The sequence below is a fragment of the Schistocerca serialis genome, unplaced genomic scaffold (assembly GCF_023864345.2).
Source record: "Schistocerca serialis cubense isolate TAMUIC-IGC-003099 unplaced genomic scaffold, iqSchSeri2.2 HiC_scaffold_1370, whole genome shotgun sequence".
Classification (NCBI taxonomy): domain Eukaryota; kingdom Metazoa; phylum Arthropoda; class Insecta; order Orthoptera; family Acrididae; genus Schistocerca; species Schistocerca serialis.
The window spans coordinates 7,071,539-7,091,205 of NW_026047592.1; the positions used below are offsets into that span (position 1 = coordinate 7,071,539).

The 19,667-nt window shown below is 41.5% G+C and overlaps 1 protein-coding gene across 1 annotated transcript in view; it reads right to left on the reverse strand.

The window, feature by feature from the left end:
* Positions 1-3,780: 3,780 nt before the first annotated feature.
* The window catches only part of LOC126441769 (uncharacterized), a 220,455-nt gene continuing 204,568 nt past the window's right edge, over positions 3,781-19,667 (reverse strand). Inside the window, exons 8-9 of the mRNA XM_050090689.1 lie at positions 17,514-18,295; positions 3,781-3,910 (exon numbers count right to left, since the gene is read on the reverse strand). The gene's annotated coding sequence lies outside the window, so the exon portion shown is untranslated. The remainder of the gene's footprint in view (positions 3,911-17,513; positions 18,296-19,667) is intronic.

Genomic DNA, 19,667 nt, shown 5'->3' on the forward strand with positions numbered 1-19,667 from the left:
AATGTTTGTACAATTTCTTTCAGACTGTACTTTATTCTAGATAAATGCACTATCTGTGAAAAGAGTGCTTTACTATTAATATTGTCTGCAAAGTCATTAATGTACATGAACATGAACAGCAATGGTCACAACATACCTCTCTATGACACATCTGAGGTTACTTCTACATCAGATGATGACTCCCCACCCAAGATAACATGTAAGTCATTCCTACCAAAATATCCTCAATTCCAGTGACAAATTTCACTCGATACCCCTCACGGTAGCAATTTTGATAATAAGCATCAATCTGGCACTAAGTCAAAAGCTGTTCAGAAATCGAGAAATACTGCCTGCACCTGTCGAGTCAGGAAGACGAAAGTTTGAAGGTCAGGATGACAAAACAGATTTTTAATACTCTTGGAAACAACCTTAAAGTTTCTGACGTGGTTCAGGGGAATGACAAAGGGATCTTTGACAGGCTGGATTAAATCTAGGCGGCGTCTCAGACTGACCAGAGTTACAACTTTAAAGGCTTCTACGATGAGCAAATACAACGGGCTGTTGGAGGAAGAATGCAAAGGCAGCTTCTAGTAATGTGCAATTGCTATTCTGCATGGTCTTTAATGGCCATTATCAAATTTTAAAAAATTAAGAATAACAATAACACAATACACAACAGGAAGGGTACAGCAGACTTTCCCTGATTGTTCCTTACATTACCTTTCCTAGATTTTTTTTTTTTAAATTATAATGTTTCTAAGTCTTTCCTGGTTTCCATTGAAAGGTTTGGATTGTTTCAAAGATTAATTTACACATTTTTTAATATTTTAATGTATTCTAGGACAGGAACTCAAAGAGCACAAGTATAAAAAAACTGCATGTAGGACATTCATGTAAAGCTTCACATTTTTAACTGGAAGGTAATGCCAGTCTATTTTGTTACAAGAAAATGAATCAGGACTTAGTTCTCCAGAGCTGATACTATTATAAGGAGTTGTGATGGAAGAACATGAGCTCCAAACAATGGATGCCTTGGATCTGTTTGCTGCTGCTTCTTTTTAATCTCTGCTGCTAATCCCATGAGTGAAAGATCTCTACCAATGAAAAAGTAGATTTGAATGACATTAAGTTTCTTCTCTTGTCGATAGTTGTTTCTACTGAAGAGAAATGAGTCTGGTCATCTTTGTCCATTTGCAGTAATTCAAATGTGTCGTAGCACCTGACATGTATGCTTGAAAATAACAAACGATCAAAATTGTAATTAACAAAAGTATTGACAGCAGTAAGCTGTATTTATCACATTCAAAAAGTTTGTAAAAGCTGTGGAGCCTTGTTTTATCATGTCAATCCATTTGTGCCAATGGCTAACAGAGTACCATTCACCATCATGTCAAGTGGCAATAACAGTTTGCTTGCATCATAAATATTGAGTGTCAAAAGTTAATTCTAACAATATGAAATAGGACAGATTGCTACTCACCAGGCAATGGGCAGCAGACAAGCATATTGAAAAAAAAGAAACTGTCAGATACTATATACTCAAAAAAACACTTAGGTACTGAAGGAATTATCGAAATACCAAATAGGGCTGAAATCAGTAAATGTGACATACATGTGAAGACAGAAAAATAATTACAGTTTCAGAAAAAACTGGATGATTTATTCAAGAGAAAGAGCATCACAAATTGGATGAGATGGTCCACCTCTGGCCCTTATACAAGCTTGGCTCTGGCTGATAGAGTTGTTGGATGTCCAACAGAGGGACATCATGCCAAATTCTATTCAAATGTCACTGTAGATAGTCAAAATACCGAGGTGGTCTAACGGCCAGCCCATAATGTTCCTTACATTCTCAATTGGGGAGAGATCCAGCAACTTTGCTGGCCAAGGTAGGGTTTGGCAAGCATGAGGACAAGCTGTGTGCGGACAGGTATTATCTTGCTGAAATGTAAGCAATGTATGCCTTGCCAAGAAGGGAAACAAAATAGGATTTACAGTATTGTCAACAGACAACTATGCTGTAGGGGTGACATCCATGTCACCCCTACAGCATAGTCGTCTGTTGACCAAAAGGGATCTGTTACAAAAAGAAATCGCACCCCAGATCATCAGTCCTGGTAGTTGGACCGTAAGGGATGTGACATTCAAGGTGGTATCCCACCGTCTGGGGCGTCTTCAGGCACATCTGTGCTGATCATTGAGGCTCAGTTCATAGTGGGATTCATCACTGAAGCCAATTATATTCCAGTCAATGCAATTCCAGACCAGGGACGTGCCTGGGGACACACCAGATAGCAGTGCGATACCAACCCGGCTGCTGGCTGCCATACAGCCCAACGAGGACTGATGGTCTACTGTGCCATTTCTTTTCATAACAGGACCTCTTTGGTTGTCATCTGTGTCACCATTACAACACAGACATCTGTTGACGATATTATAAACCCCATTTTGTTTCTCGTCATGACAAGCCATCATTTGCTTACATTTCAGCAAGATAATGCCTGCCCACACACAATTTGTCTTCATACTTGCCACACCTTATCTTCGCCAGCTAGGTCACGGGATTTCTCCCCAACTGAGTATGTCTGGGGCATTATGGGCAGGGCCACCCAACCAGCTCATGATTTAGACAATACAATGCGCCACTTGGATAGAATTTGGCTTGATGTCCCTCAGTAGGACATCCAACAAATCTATCAATGCCAAACTTGCTCAAGAGTCAGAGGTGGACCAACTTGCTCAATTTGTAAAGCTCTTTCTCTTGAATAAATCATTCAATTTTTCTGACATTGTAATTTTTTTTTTTTTTTTGTGTCTGTGCACGTACATCACATCTACATATTTCCATCCCACACAGATAATTCTTTCATGCTGCATAATGTTTATTTTTATCTTACGAGTGTAATCTAATGGACAGAGCCCACCTCAGCATAGGGAGTCTCTGCTGGTTGGGAGTGTGGAGGTGGACAGACAGAGAGAGGTGTACTAGGGGGACGTAATAGTGTGTGAGGTTGGAATGGGAGCAGGGGAGGGCATTGAGGTGTGGGGCCACAGGAACGAAGCCTAGAAACTCTAGCTGTGACATATTCTTCACTCCTGTAAACCCCGTTACCTAAACCTTTGCTAGTCTCTCTGTCTCACATATCTAGGCCTTTACCTGCTCCCACTCCGGCCTCACACCACCACACCTGCTAGATGAGGACTGTCCCATACTTTCTAATATCTAAAAATCTTCCTTCAATGTGCCAGTCTGCCACTCAGTGTCTCCTCTAGGTGGGGAGCAGAAAGCTATCCTATTCCATATTATTGTTATTCCATCCCAGATTTCCCAATGCTTAAAAATTAATTTTAGGCTTGCCGTAAAGTATTACGCAAACACTAATTGGTTATTTTTTCTGATATTCAAATTATATTTTGCTCTCATTTTTGTCCCTTTATCTAATCAACTTTGCATTGTGACATTTCTGATGAAAGTACGAGTTATTCAGAAAGTAGGTAAAAAGTAGTGAATTCTTCCTTTGAATCACTCTCACTTTGTCTCAGGCGCGAGCAAATGTGTGTACCTGAATATGCATTTAGCTGTATCAAATTATTTTCCCCAACACACAAAATGGGGGTCATTATTCAATTTATCTTGAACGTATGTGTGAAACACACTTTCCACAAAAATGCTCAGATGCATAACTCTCAAAATATGTGTTTGAACAATAGGTCTGGAATTTTTAAAGACAAGGTGAAGAAACCATTGGATTGTATAATTTTTTTATTAATCACAAAGAAACAACATGATTCAAAGATATCAACAACAGCAATGGAAGTTCAAGTGAATTGTCTGCCTCCAATTCTGATCACAGAGAAACACTCCAATAGGAAAGAGGGCACAACATCCTGCTCCATTTTCAAAAGCTGCAATGTCAAATATTACAACCTGTAAAAAAAAATGGTCATGTGAAAAATATTGTTTACATATCGATTACAGTAACAGAGGCATATATGGTCTAATAGGAAGGGGGAACAGAAGGGCAGGACATGGGGAACAATGAACAGATGAGATGTGAAACCACGGTAAGTTAATAGTGGTGATAATGCCAGTTAATTACATGTGTGGGAAAAGCAACCACTCTTGCAACTCAGAGCTACTCTTGTTTCTGCAACTGATCTTCCGTTCCTTCATTGTTCCTATTTTTCTCATATTAATAATTCCAGTTATAGAAGGTTTTCTAACTAAAAGCTTATTAGCACTTTGTAATGAAACCGATAAACAATACAGTCTCATTCTCTAATGGAAGAACACAGTACATCGCGTTCGTAAATAACTTGATCCAACAAAACAGTGGACATTCATTACATGACATTTAATTTTAAGTATCAATGCAAACACTTACATAAAACATTATTTACACTCAAAACCCATTATTCAAAACTGATGTTCATATGTGTAACTGTTTACAGTAGCAATTACTAATATAGTTACTATTGCTAGCTTTAATATGGATTGTTAAAAAGTTTAGAAATGTTAACTTAAAAATGAACTGTAAGCAAAATCTTTTCTGTTAAAAAGTTAATGTTGAAACCACTGGAGAAACATTATAATGTATTATTGTAGTCATCATGTACACTGAAAAAAAAAAAAAAAATTGCAACACCAAAAAGTAATTAACGTAGAGTAATGAAATTTCAGGAACATATATGTCTAAGTAACTTATTTAAGTTATAATAGAGGGAAACATTCCACGTAGGAAATATATATCTAAAAACAAAGATGATGTGACTTACCAAATGAAAGTGCTGGCAGGTCGACAGACACACAAACAAACACAAACATACACACAAAATTCTAGCTTTCGCAACCAACGGTTGCCTCGTCAGGAAAGAGGGAAGGAGAGGGAAAGATGAAAGGATTTGGATCTTTCCCTCTCCTTCCCTCTTTCCTGACGAGGCAACCGTTGGTTGCGAAAGCTAGAATTTTGTGTGTATGTTTGTGTTTGTTTGTGTGTCTGTCGACCTGCCAGCACTTTCATTTGGTAAGTCACATCATCTTTGTTTTTAGATATATAACTTATTTAAGTGATTAACGTTGCAAGATCACAGGATAATATAAGTGCGAGATACACCATTGCAAATGTGATACACTAATACATTGAAATCCAGTGTAACTGCCCGAATGTAAGCACGTAAACGTGCATGCACTGTGCTGGATATGAGTTTGTGGGATGAAGTTCCATGCCTGTTTCACATTGTCATCAAAACAGGGATGGTTAATGCTGTTTTTGAGAGACACTGGAGTTGTTCGACGATGTCCCGTGTGCACTGAATTGGAGCCAGACCTGGTGATCAAACAGGTCAAGGCAACATGTTGACATACTGTAGAGTATACACCCATGCCTCCATCTTTGCTACCCTCCCTGTTTACCTCTACCCTGTTGCTTCATAACCTGGGTTGTGAGTAACTGAATCCACTTTCTCTTCTTCCCCTTCTTTCCCCTCTCTCCTCCCTGACGAAGGAACAAAGTTCCAAAAGCTAGGATACGTAAATTTTCTGTTATGTTTTGTGTATCTATTGGCTGTACTGGCCAGCCCCTCTATCTCTTTGTTAGTATTTGTTTCACGTCTTTATATGAGATTTTCCATCATCACAATAATGTTAGTTTATAATTTACGGACAGCCTAATCCATTATTTCCTGTCAAGGTTAGAAGCTTTATTAAATCATAATTTTTGTCTTGGTAAAATAAAGGTGATTAGATGTTTCCCTCATGCACATGTAAGAGACTTTCAGTTCACATCTACGTTTATAATCTGCAATCCACCAGGAGGTGCATGGTACAGGGTAAGTCCCATTGTACCAGTTATCAGGGTTTCTTGCTGTTTCATTCATGTATCGAGAATGGAAGAATGATTGTCTGAATTTGTCTGAATGCCTCTGTGTGAGCAGTAATCATTCTCATCTTATCTTCACGACCCCTGTGAGAGCAATATGTGGGGGGGTTGTGGTATATCCCTAGAGTAATCATTTAAAGACAGTTCTTGAAACTTTGCTAATACACTTTATTGGGATAGTTTACACCTGTCTTCAACAGTCTGCCATTTCAGTTCCTTCAGTATCTCTGTGACACTCTCCCATGGATTAAGCAAACCTGTGACCATGCTGCCTTTCTTTGTATACATTCAATGTCTCCTGCTAGTCTCATCTGGTACAAGTCCCACACACTTTAGCAATAGTCTAGGGTGGTGGGCGGAGGGGGGGGGGGGGGGGGGGGGTTACACGAATGACTTTTAAGCATCTCTTTAGTAGACTGATTGCATTTCCCCATTATTATACCAATAAACCAAGGTCTACAACCTGCTTTACCCACAACTGAACCTATGTGATCATGCCATTTCATATTCCTACAAAGTGTTACACACAGGTATTTGTACGAGTTGGCAGATTCCGACAGTGACTCACCAATATTATAGTCACAGGATACTAAGTTTATACATTTCTAAACATTCAGAGCAAGTTGCCAATCACTGCACCATGTTGAAATCTCATCAAGATCTGAATGAATATTTATGCAGCTTCTCTGAAATAGCACTTCATTACAGATAGCTGCATCATCTGCAAAAATCCTGATTTACAGCAAGGTCATTAATGGACAAGAACTGCAAGGGCCCCAACACACTTCCCTGGGGCACACCTGAAGTTACTTCTACATCTGATGATGACTCTCCATCCAAGGTACCATGCTGTGTCCTTCTTATCAAAAAGTCCTCAATCCAGTCACGAATTTCACTTGATACCCCATATGATCGTACTTTTCACAGTAAGTGTAGGTGTGGAACAGAATCAAATACTGTTAGGAAATCAAGAAACACTATCTACCTGTTGCCTTGATCCAACGCTTTCAGCAAGTTATGTGAGAAAAGTGACAGTTGGATTTCATATCATCTATGTTTTTGAAAACCATGCTGGTTGATTCGAGAAGGTAGTTCCGTTCGAGATACCTCATTATGTTTGAGCTCAAAATATTTTCTAAGAATCTACAACAAATTGATGTCAAGGCTACTGGATGGTAGTTTTGTCACTCCTACAACCCTTCTTGTAGACAGGTGTGATCTGTAACTTTTTCCAAAAACTGGGTAAGGTTTTTTGGATAGATTACAGTGAGAAGAGAGGATAACTCAGCCACAAATTCAATATAGAATCTGACTGCGATTCCATCGGGGTCTGGAGCTTTGTTTAATGATTTCAACTGTTTCTCAACACAACTGACACTAATACCTATTTCGTTCATTTTTTCAGTGTACGAGGATTGAATTGGGGCAGTTCTCCTGGGTTTTTATTTGCAAAGGAACATTTGAAAATCGAGTTCAGAATTTCAGCTTTTACTTTGCTACCCTCAATATCAGTTCCTGTCTCACTTGCTAGGGACTGGACACTAACTTTTGTGCCACTAACAGCCCTTACATATGACCAGAATTTATTTGGATTTTGTGAAATGTCATTTGACAATATTCTGCTACAGTAGTCATTGAAGGCTTCATGCATTGCTCTCTTGACAGCCAAACATGTTTCATCCAGCCTCTCTCAATCTATAATCCTACACTTTGTTTTACACGTATTATGCAGTAATCTCTGTTCCTTTAGAAGTTTTCTTTACAGTGACTGTATACCATGGAGGTTGCATCCCATTATGAACTGTTCTACTAGGAACCTATCTACTCAGTGCGTGGTCAACTGTTCTTTTCAAGTAGAGGAAGAGCACCTCTCCATGCTCCTGACGTGCGCTGAAAGTTTCAAGTTCCTCACTGAGATAAGATATTACTGATTTCTACTTAGTTAACTGAATGCATAATAAGAGGGAAACATTCCAAGCAGGAAAATATATCTAAAAACAAAAATGATGTGACTTACCATACGAAAGCACTGGCAGGTCGATAGACACACAAACAAACACAATCATACACACAAAATTCTAGTTTTCGCTACCAACGGTTGCTTCATCAGGAAAGAGGGAAATACGAAAGTATGTGGGTTTTAAGGGAGAGGGTAAGGAGTCATTCCAATCCCAGGAGCGGAAAGACTTACCTTAGGGGGAAGAAAGAACAGGTATACACTTGCACACACACCCATATCCAACCACACATACACAGACACAAGCAGACATTTGTAAAGGCAAAGAGATTCGACAGAGATGTCAGTCGAGGCAGAAGTACAGAGGCAAAGATGTTGTTGAAAGACAGGTGAGCTATGAGCAGCGGCAACTTGAAATTAGCAGAGGTTGAGGCCTGGCGGATAACGAGAAGAGAGGATATACTGAAGGGCAAGTTCCCATCTCCGGAGTTCTGCCAACGCAGAAAATCTTTTTGGTTTCGATGCCTTTCACGTTTTTGGGTTCTCCATAGATGACTCTGTCAATATTGTCTCTGACGCTATTCCTTATGCTCAACTGGATTCCTTGTCGACTACATTTTTGTCCCTTTTTTCTCCCAGTTTAGGCCGTGCGAACGACTTTGAAGCTCATATTACGCTCAAACCCACTGCTCGGCCTAAGTTTTTTCGGGCTCTGCCCATTCCTGTGGCCCTTCGAAATTGGGTTAAACGGGAGTTGGATCGTCTCACTGCGTCAGGGGTCTTACTTCCTGTCACTTCCAGTGAGTGGTCACAGGCCGCTGCCCCGAAGTCATCTCTGTCACCGTGGCCTTCGCCTGAGAAGCCCTGGCAGCGCATTCATGCTGACTTTGCGGGACCTTTTTTAGGTACTTATTGGCTCCTTGTAATTGACGCCTACTCTAACTTTCCTTTCATTGTCCATTGCATGTCACCTACCACCGTGGCAACCACCAGTGCTCTCGCCTGCATTTTTTCTTTGGAAGGCCTCCCCTGTACTCTTGTTACTGATAATGGTCCGCAATTTGCCTCTTCCGACTTTGCAGATTTTTGTGCTCGTCACGGCGTTACTCATGTCACGGCCCCGCCGTTCCATCCACAATGCAATGGTGGGGCTGAACGGCTGGTCCGCACATTTAAGGCTCAGATGCGAAAACTTCTGACTTCTTCTGCTGCTGATGATGCGCTTCTCCTGTTCCTGGCGTCTTACCGTTTCACCCCCATGGGTGATCACAGCCCGGCTGAGCTCTTACATGGCGACAGCCCCGCACGCTACTTCATCTTCTGCGGCCTCCCTCCTCACGGCCGCGGGTGCCTTCCCTTGGCCGGTTCACCGCCGACGACCTCGTCTGGGTACGGGGATATGGCAGGTGGCCAAAAAGGAGCCCGGGCCGCATCTTACGACACTGTGGCAGACGCCTGTATGAAATCCAGATGGACATGGGTGTTGCAGTGCGTCATTTGGACCAGCTTCGGCCTCGGGTGCCAGCAACGCCTGTTCTGAATGCCGCCACACCACCTTTGGCTCTACCTGATGCTCGGGATCTTGGCATCTCTCAATACTCACAACGCAGCCCTCTCACCGTCATTGCGATGCCAGCACCAGAACGGACGCCACCAGGAGACGTGCCCATGCAGGAACCGGAGGATCATCCTCTGTCAGAGTACAGCTACTCGCCTCCTTCTCCAACGGACGCCGACACATCGCCCACGTCTCCTGTCATTTCAACCCGTTATCATCGGGGACACTTCCGTCCGTACGGGAAGCCTACTCCTCGAGACTTTACGGCGAGTCAAACAACGCCTATGGACGTTAGCCATCTCCAGGACACCTCCATCAAGACCAGTGCAACAATTTCAAAGGGGGGAAAAGTGTTGTGACTCGCCGATTATTCAAAGTGCTGCCGCGCAATTACACATGTCCTCTACGTGCGGTGCTGTCTGCCAGCCATGCAGCAGCTGTGCCACCTAAGCGGCCAGCTGAGCAGCGGCCGCTAGACTGAGACTCAGTGTTAAATCGAATGCCGACTTGTACACAGGTCAACTTACTCAGTGACTTATATGTGTTGTTGTGTTGTTCCTAAATATATGTGTTAAACTTGAAGTTCTAACACTTCTCTTTGGCAGTAATCTTTTATACAATTCTATTCTACTAGAATGATCCTGCAGTTAATGAGGTCCCAAATGTTTCATTGTATCCTCAATTGACTGCTCTCTTTCTTGATTTTAGTTTCAATATTACATTTCTCCCCCCCCCCCCCCCCCCCCCCCCCTCCCCCTCTCCACCCTCACTCCATCATTTTCTATGCTGATCACTTCTGCTTTGCAGTCAATATTAGAGGTGAAACTGGTGACAGAAGACATGCAGAAAATGTAAGTCTATATGTCTGTCAGTTTAAATATTTTACAATAAAATATGAGCCTAAAGTATGCTTTGTGAGAAAAAGCTATCAGAAACATAATAGTATGTGAAATAACTACCTCTATGTTATTTATATGAAATCAAATAACAACACCAAAACATTTGATGATGAGCACTGTAAACAGAAATTGTAAATGGAAACCACTGAAATTGTAAGGTACCAAAAATGTTGTCTTACACTTGGGACTAAGAGAACTATGTCTACTCTAAGTGACGTTAAAAGGGCAATATCACAGCCCTTGACCATTTGGTACCTCAAAGATTTCCAGTTCTTTGCCCACATTCTCCGCCAACTGAGAACATAAAGGGTGGATTTCACTTCATGGTCTTCTTTCCTGCACTTAGCTTCCAAACATCAACTCTCACATATAATTTAAAATCAACAGTACAGGATGTCAACAGCATAGAAACAAAACCAAATACACACAATTATAATGTTGTTTTCAGACTTAGGCCTGTAAGTTCAATATTATATTCTCTTAGTTTTTTGTTCTTTTCGAGGGTTTTGAATGGATTTAAGAACACTAGAAACACATGATTCTATGCCTTTAGCAAACTCAAGTGGTCCACTTTTAACTAAATTTGAGTTTTCTTTTACACTGAATAAGATGCTGCACATTGTTCCCAATTTATTTCTTGGGTTGGTAGTAAAATATTTAACCAATGGTGGTCCAAAATTTCTATACAGTTATTTTATAGTTTCTGTTTTTAGGACTTTTCCAATTTAGGAACACAATTAGGATCTGTTGAACCACATGCTGAAAACTATAAATTTCTACATCAATTCTTTAAGTCTGAAGACAACATAACCATACCATTAAACAGAGACTCACATTACACAGGACTGAAAGAATATGCACATAAAAACGCACATCACTAAAAATAAAAATAAAATTATATTTATACGCAGGTACTACTCAGGACAGTAAAATGTTATTATAAATGAATCAACCAAAAAGAAGACATCAGGGGTAACATGAGAAACTAAAAAGGTTTTCAGCTAGTGAAGGAGGCAAGTTGAAAGTATATTTTACAACAACAAGCATTTTTGGTTACATTCAAAACATTTGTGGTACATTCAAAACATAAATAAATCATGAAGCTAGTTGTTTATCTCACCATTTTTTCAAGTTGCGTGAAAATTGCACAAAAGTAGGGAACACCATTTGTGCCGTAACAAAGAGCAGAACAGCATTAGATGAAATATAAAATAATCCATTCACTGTTCAATAAAACATATTAGATATTTATGGCAACTGAGTTTAAATTCACACTAACCACAAAAGCAAATCAGAGTAGTTAGAAACAGGATAAGTTTAAGGAAGAAAAGTTGAAGTACAAGATGGAGGAAAGGAAATATGAACAAGCTTTAATATCTGGTACAGTGAGATGTACCCTCTGTCATACTCTTCATAGTGGTTTGCAGAGTGTGGATGAACACTGTTCTGTGTTTTATTTTAATGACAATTATTGTCAGTTTCTTCTTGTTTTGTTTATAAGAAAGGAATGAGGACATCATTAGATCTTTTGAAGAGTACACAACATAAATCACAAAATGTTATTTCTGTATTAGCAAAAAATTGGACTACATTGTATGATAGAGATGAAAAAGAAACCGTGATTAAATTCTTTCTGTGTTAGATTCCTGAACCTGCCGATCTTTGAAAGAGAGAGAGAGAGAGAGAGAGAGAGAGAGAGAGAGATAATTGGGGGGGGGGGGGGGGGGATGGGATTTAATTGTATCCCCCCATGCAGCCGTAGCATTTTGGCATGTCGTACATTGGTCAGATCATCAGTAGCTTGGAGGACTCGTATGTAGGGCATAAGCAACACACACACACACTTAATAATAGTCAAGAAAATTTGCAACCGCAAAATATTGCCTCAGTACAGGTTATAGAATCTAATATACAACACAGATATTTCAATATGCATATCCAGTTACTGGAATAGTGTTATTAAGAAAGCTGTTGAGAGACAGAAGTTTTTGCTTAAAATGTTATAATTTACACCAGATGATGTACAAAATAAACTCCAAATTACTGTAACAACATAGTGCACAAGGCACACATTCATTTTCTAATTACAACAATCATACCCCAAACTATAACAATTAAAATATTGAAGACCAGCATTAAATTTTCCAACTACAACCAATTCCTCCATTTTACAACAGCATAAATGAATGCAGCCCTTTTTCCCCAAATTTCCTGCTTCAGAGTATTACTGTCATAATGAAGTCTTTTAAGAATTAGAGGCACAAACAGATTAATAAATACAAACAAAATCAGGAATATTCAATTTGCTCAAGGCTACCAAATGAAAGAAGAAAGGGGGCTAGGGAGGAGAAAACAAGATCACATAAGAAAGAAATAAACTGCTGATTGTTTGCATCATTCCTAGATTCAAAACCCTAAGCAAAAGAAACGGTGATGGTAGCATTGATTTAAAATCATGTCAGAAAAGACGGCAGCTAATTCTAGGTGATCCTCCATAAAGCCATGGTCTCACGTTGTCAAACCCCTGCAGCATTGTTTGAGGGACAATGATTTGACATTGATTGTTAAGTCAAAAAGGCAATGCATCTTTGACTGAAGAAACAATCAAAAATATATTCTTTTAATGGAATATTTACATTGCAGTGTACTGATCTGAGAAACATACTGAAAAGAAACATGACTATGTTGAGAAATTTTCATTTTGTATTTTCTTATATTTGTAACCGCAGTACATGAAAAAAGTGACACTCGACATTTGAGTTAACTGAAAGATGAAAGATTAGGGTTTCATGCCCTGCCGATCCTTGTCCCCAAACAGGGACAGCCCGCAAACAGAATTCTACCAACCAGCTTGGACTGAAAACATAACACACAAGAATCGTGCCCGTGAGTGTAGATGACACTCGGAATATCACATAACACGGATACCCGAGGATGGTGTCTGTCAGAGCAGATTGCAGATGAAGCATGAAGGCTGAGGGAACAAATTACAGACCTGCTCCATCTGATGATCAGTCTCAAGTAGCACTTTGTAAAAGCAACAACTAATGTCACCGAAATATGCGAGTAAGACAATGATGTCCGACTGTGCAAAGGACAACTCGGGAATTTCAGCAAACTTCTGGAAAAACCTGAAGAATTAAATTGACAGAAACCTGTTCTGGATTGGTAACTTAAAAAATAAAACATTTTCAATCTCTGGACAAGTCACACACAAGAAAGATAATAGGCCTTTAAAAAAGAGGATACCATACAGTGTAAAGCTGAAACATGTAAATTAGTCTGGCCAATATGCTCTACACCTGAGCAAAAGTGTCAATGAAGTGGTGCACCTTTTAGGAACTGTTAAAAAAGTGTCATTTTACATCAATGAACACAGCAATGACAACCTGATCCTAAGAGAAAAGAGCTGATACACACTATTCATTTAAGAATGAACACTTCACCTCAACTTTTCACAGCACAGGACCATCAAAAATTGAAACAATAGAGCAACACAGAGGACGCTACCACACAGCTGGGGGAGGGCACAGAGAGAGAGAGAGAGAGTTTAAGGACCTACTTACTCACTTTTTACTGGCAACAAGATAAGAGTGCAGGTGGTGTCATATCAAAATTGTAGAGAACATGCACGAGAAAAAGTTTTAACAACAGCAAATTAACGTACTTGCTAGTGCTTATTTTTTGTTTTAAATATCTCTCTCAAATTGATTAGGTATTGGAAAAAGAAAGATAAATATTTTGAATTAAGACTTAAAACAGGATGGTACCGGGTACCATACTGGCCTGAATATAAGATACACCATTTCTACAAAAAATCTCCAAAAAAATTAGAGTATACAGCACACCCCATAAAAACTGGGACTTTTATGAATCATAGAAACCTCAACAGTAGTGCTTCTTCTTAAGTTTGAAATGAAACAAAAATATCACTACAGTTTGTAAATCAATTGTTGTGTATGAGGTAGCAATGCAAACATTCTCTTTGTTGATATCCCATTTAGGTAGTGACTACAGAGGGATCCAGAAAAGTGTAGACATTTTCTGATAGTTATTACCTTTGGAACAATGTGTTATATGGCTGCAATTTTGAGTGGTAGCATAAACCACTGTTTTCCCAACAGATCTTGTAGTGTGGGTTTCCAGCAGATGACAATGCAGCACTGAATGAAGTACAACTATTGTTTGACCAATGCAAGGCTTTACTGAAACACCAATTTATTGTATTTGGTATCAATTTTAAGCCGGCAATACTGTTTAAAATGTGCACAAGGAAAGGTCCTCCGAACAAGAACATCAACCTCCAGGTTCCAGCACTGCTGTATTGCAACATTTTTCTAGATCATCTCAAGAATCTATGAAGCAGGGTGTATGGGGAAGTGGGATAAGCTGATCAAGTGCATGATAAATTCTGAAGACTGCAAAGTGGAAAGTGTACATTCCAAGATTGTTTCACACTATGAATGAGGACAACTGGAATTGAAGGATGAAGCACTACGAGTGATCTGAAGGCATGCTTCACGAAGATGAATGGTTTGCAGGGAAGGTTATCTGGCCTAATGAGGCACAATTCAACCTGAATGGTAATGTAAACTGCCATAGCTGCGTGTATTGGGCTGCTGAAAATCCTCATGTTCACATGGACAAACATGTTACTTCACTTGGTGTTCATGTGTGGTGTTGTCCGTCATAGTATTGTTTCTCTGACCCATTCTTCTTTGAAGGTACATAAATGGTGAGGTGTATCACATGCTGCAAACATTGATTTTATTAGCCATCCAAGTGGTGTTTGGAAACAAAAGATTTTTACCTACAAGACTGTACTCCACCTCACCACCACAGAGATATCAGATTCTACTTAGATGAAAATCTACCTGGACGACGGATAAGTCGAAGAGGAGCTGTCAAGTGCCCACCAAGGTCACAGGACCTTACAATTCTCGACTTCTACCAATGGGGGAACTCGACAAACAAAGTTTACCAACAGAACCCAGCTACACTGAATGAGATATGAGAGACCATCAAGACATCCTGTGCAGCTACCACACTGGCAACACTGACAGCTGTACTTCAGTCAACAATTCAGCAACATTGATGTTGCTTGGCTGCTAACAGGTGTCACTTTGAACACACAAAATGATCTTCCTCCCATGCAAGAATTTTGACACTATGCCATTTTGTTCCATCAATATTGACTATCAAAGAGAGTCTAGTTTTCTGGACCCCTCTGTATTACCACTGTCACAGTTTCACTATTTTAGACAATGGGACAGGCATAGTTTTTCCCTAACTAAAGAATATAATTTATTCTTCACCAATGAAGCACAACATTGAGTGAAAATTTTGGAATTCGGTACAGTTACGTTGCAAATTTCAAACTCACAGTTATTCATCTAACAGATGTGCTTTTTAAAGGTACGGTTCAAGAAGTGCTGCACACGCAATGCCCGGGATTGTAGCGACGGCACTGTACTTTGGGAGGAGAGTGACAAAAATACTGACAGTGACAAAACAATGAATGTTAGTGAAGTTAGGAGTGTCTTACATGAAAACTGCAACTGAAAGCTTTGTTTTTGTGTGTAATTTATCTACAGTGTACTACAAAAAAAGTGGTTAAGGGTAAATCACATTTTGAAAAGCTTTTGTAAATGGGCAACTTGACAAATTATTTTTAATTAAGTTTCTCTCTTTTTCGAAATTAAAGGTGCAACTTATATTCAGGCCAATTCGATGTGTATACACTCCTGGAAATGGAAAAAGGAACACATTGACACCAGTATGTCAGACCCACCATACTTGCTTCGGACACTGCGAGATGGCTGTACAAGCAATGATCACACGCACGGCACAGCGGACACACCAGGAACCGCGGTGTTGGCCGTCGAATGGCGCTAGCTGCGCAGCATTTGTGCACCGCCGCCGTCAGTGTCAGCCAGTTTGCCATGGCATACGGAGCTCCATCGCAGTCTTTAACACTGGTAGCATGCCGCGACAGCGTTGACGTGAACCGTATGTGCAGTTGACGGACTTTGAGCGAGGGCGTATAGTGGGCATGCAGGAGGTCGGGTGGACGTACCGCCGAATTGCTCAACACGTGGGGCGTGAGGTCTCCACAGTACATCGATGTTGTCGCCAATGGTCGGCGGAAGGTGCACGTGCCCGTCGACCTGGGACCGGACCGCAGCGATGCACGGATGCACGCCAAGACCGTAGGATCCTACGCAGTGCCGTAGGGGACCGCACCGCCACTTCCCAGCAAATTAGGGACACTGTTGCTCCTGGGGTATCAGCGAGGACCATTCGCAACCGTCTCCATGAAGCTGGGCTACGGTCCCGCACACCGTTAGGCCGTCTTCCGCTCATGCCCCAACATCGTGCAGCCTGCCTCCAGTGGTGTCGCGACAGGCGTGAATGGAGGGACGAATGGAGACGTGTCGTCTTCAGCGATGAGAGTCGCTTCTGCCTTGGTGCCAATGATGGTCGTATATGTGTTTGGCGCCGTGCAGGTGAGCACCACAATCAGGACTGCATACGACCGAGGCACACAGGGCCAACACCCGGCATCATGGTGTGGGGAGCGATCTCCTACACTGGCCGTACACCACTGGTGATCGTCGAGGGGACACTGAATAGTGCACGGTACATCCAAACCGTCATCGAACCCATCGTTCTACCATTCCTAGACCGGCAAGGGAACTTGCTGTATCAACAGGACAATGCATGTCCGCATGTATCCCGTGCCACCCAACGTGCTCTAGAAGGTGTAAGTCAACTACCCTGGCCAGCAAGATCTCCGGATCTGTCCCCCATTGAGCATGTTTGGGACTGGATGAAGCGTCGTCTCATGCGGTCTGCACGTCCAGCACGAACGCTGGTCCAACTGAGGCGCGAGGTGGAAATGGCATGGCAAGCCATTCCACAGGACTACATCCAGCATCTCTATGATCGTCTCCATGGGAGAATAGCAGCCTGCATTGCTGCGAAAGGTGGATATACACTGTACTAGTGCCGACATTGTGCATGCTCTGTTGCCTGTGTCTATGTGCCTGTGGTTCTGTCAGTGTGATCATGTGATGTATCTGACCCCAGGAATGTGTCAACAAAGTTTCCACTTCCTGGGACAATGAATTCACGGTGTTCTTATTTCAATTTCCAGGAGTGTATAATTTATGATAACTATGAACAGACTTTGAAATTTGCCTACATCACACCAGGTATACTTAACTTATTTCACTTACCCACACAGATGCTCATGTCAGGTGGAAGTCTCCTCTAGTTCCCCCACTTTTGGCCAGAAGCATTATTTCAGATATCACAATGTCATGACTCACAGCTTTGCACATATCATACACTGTTAAGGCAGACACCGATACAGCAGTGAGAGCTTCCATCTCCACGCCCGTCTGCCCTCTACACTTTGCCGTGCCAGTTATAATCACACAGTTGAGAGCAGAGTCCAGTTCAATGTCCACAGCCACAGAGGATAAAGTTATGTTATGACACAGAGGGATAAGGCTGGACGTCTGCTTGGACCCCACAATTCCCGCCAGGCGAGCAATGCTAAGTACGTCACCTTTCTTCAGGCCATTTTCTCGTACGAGTTTCATCAGTTCGGGTCCCACAAAAACCTTTGCTCATGCTGTCACCAGCTTCGAACCCACGTTGACCATTTTCGCCCTGCAGGTCCGGTCAACATGAGTCAGACTTCCGGACTGTGCTCCCAAACTGCAGAAATGGCAAGAGAAGACAGAGGGCTGCGCTCTGTGTGTTTGTCTTGTTAGGAGTCCTGCATTGCACATAATGCTTGGGGTACAGGGAAGCAAAAGAAACTGTTTTCTAGATTCAGTCACTACACTCAAATTATGTGACAACAACTGAGACATCTATGTATCCGACACAAACAGGGGCGAAATATTGGTATCTGAGAAGAAGTACTTTTGAAAATCTTGTTTCTGAAGGTTTAACAACTTCCGACTTTGTGCCTTCACGACATCACTACAGCCATTAAGTTCAGGGACACCTGGAACAAAAATACAAGCTGTAACAAAGAACTCTTCATAATCTGAAAATAGGTTAACTACAAAAGAATTTTTAAGCATTCGTGTTGAAACACCCCCGATTAATCCCTTTACTGGATTTTGGGTAATTTACCGAAGCCACCAAACAATTAATTATTATGATATATGACCGTGTGCTTAATGGATGAAAGGCTATTGGTTGTTCTGCTGTGGTTTCAGGAGTATTTCAACCGAATGCGGCTGTTCTGAGACGGAATAGCTAATGATTGAAAGTTTGTCTATTGTTAAGTATCACAAAGGTTGCGATGTACAACTGATATATATTTCCTACTAACACACAAATTCTGAGGCAGTTGCTACCTTTGCCTTACACGTCTAATTGCGGTTATCTCTTTTTATTGATTGCTGATTTTCAGTACTTTGTCACACGCAATGCTGATGGTTAACATTCACAACAATCCTCACTGCAATCCATGGTTGTTGCTGGCCGACGCGGTTGACGTGAAACACGTAATTCGGCACTTGTCACTTTCTGTTTCTTATCACTCGCGAATCGGCATTAGTGAGAGTCAACCCCACGACGATCAGGGGGACGTGCTCACTTGTCATACTCCAGTGAATTTTACCGTTTACAACTCACTCGACCACCATTCTTGCCCGTCTTTTCCGCTCTACTTCTCACTCGACACTCTACCATACTACTGCGCACTCAGCACTAGTCTCACTGCCTACTGCAGCGCTCGACAATCTACTCCTGTTGGCTATCGACCTGGGCATCAGATACTAGCATCAATGTTTGTTGGATCACGGATCCCTTACAGTGTTCAAGACAAGTTCTTTGAACCTTAATGATCTGTGATGATTCTTTTCTTTCCTAAGCTAAGGTCGAAAATCTGGGGAGGGGCGGGAGTCAGCACACCCTGTTCTGGTCACTGCCAGCTTTCTTGACCTCAGAGTCACTACGTCTCACTCCAACAGTTCCTCAATGGGCATCACAAGGCTTGGTGCACCTCGTTCCAGTCCTCCCACCAAGGAAAACCACGGGCAGTACTATGGGTGAGTCACAGCTGAGCAGCTGCCTTCCCCCTGTACCTGCAGTAGCTGCGAGAGGATATTTGTGTTACACATACGCTAAAACTGGCGTAGATGCCACAGGACACTTTTTGGAGTGTCACTAACAAGCACACGCTGCTACACACTTGACAGTGCTAGGTGGCCAAGAGTTCTGGCTCAAAGTTCCTGCAACTGTGGTTGGAACTTCCCCAGTGTGACTCTCCCATTCTTTAATAGGGTATTTCAGTGTCCGGGGCACGTTCACATTGGACAACACTGTCCAGTACAGGCTGCTGTCTTCCACCCGTGCTCTCTTGCACT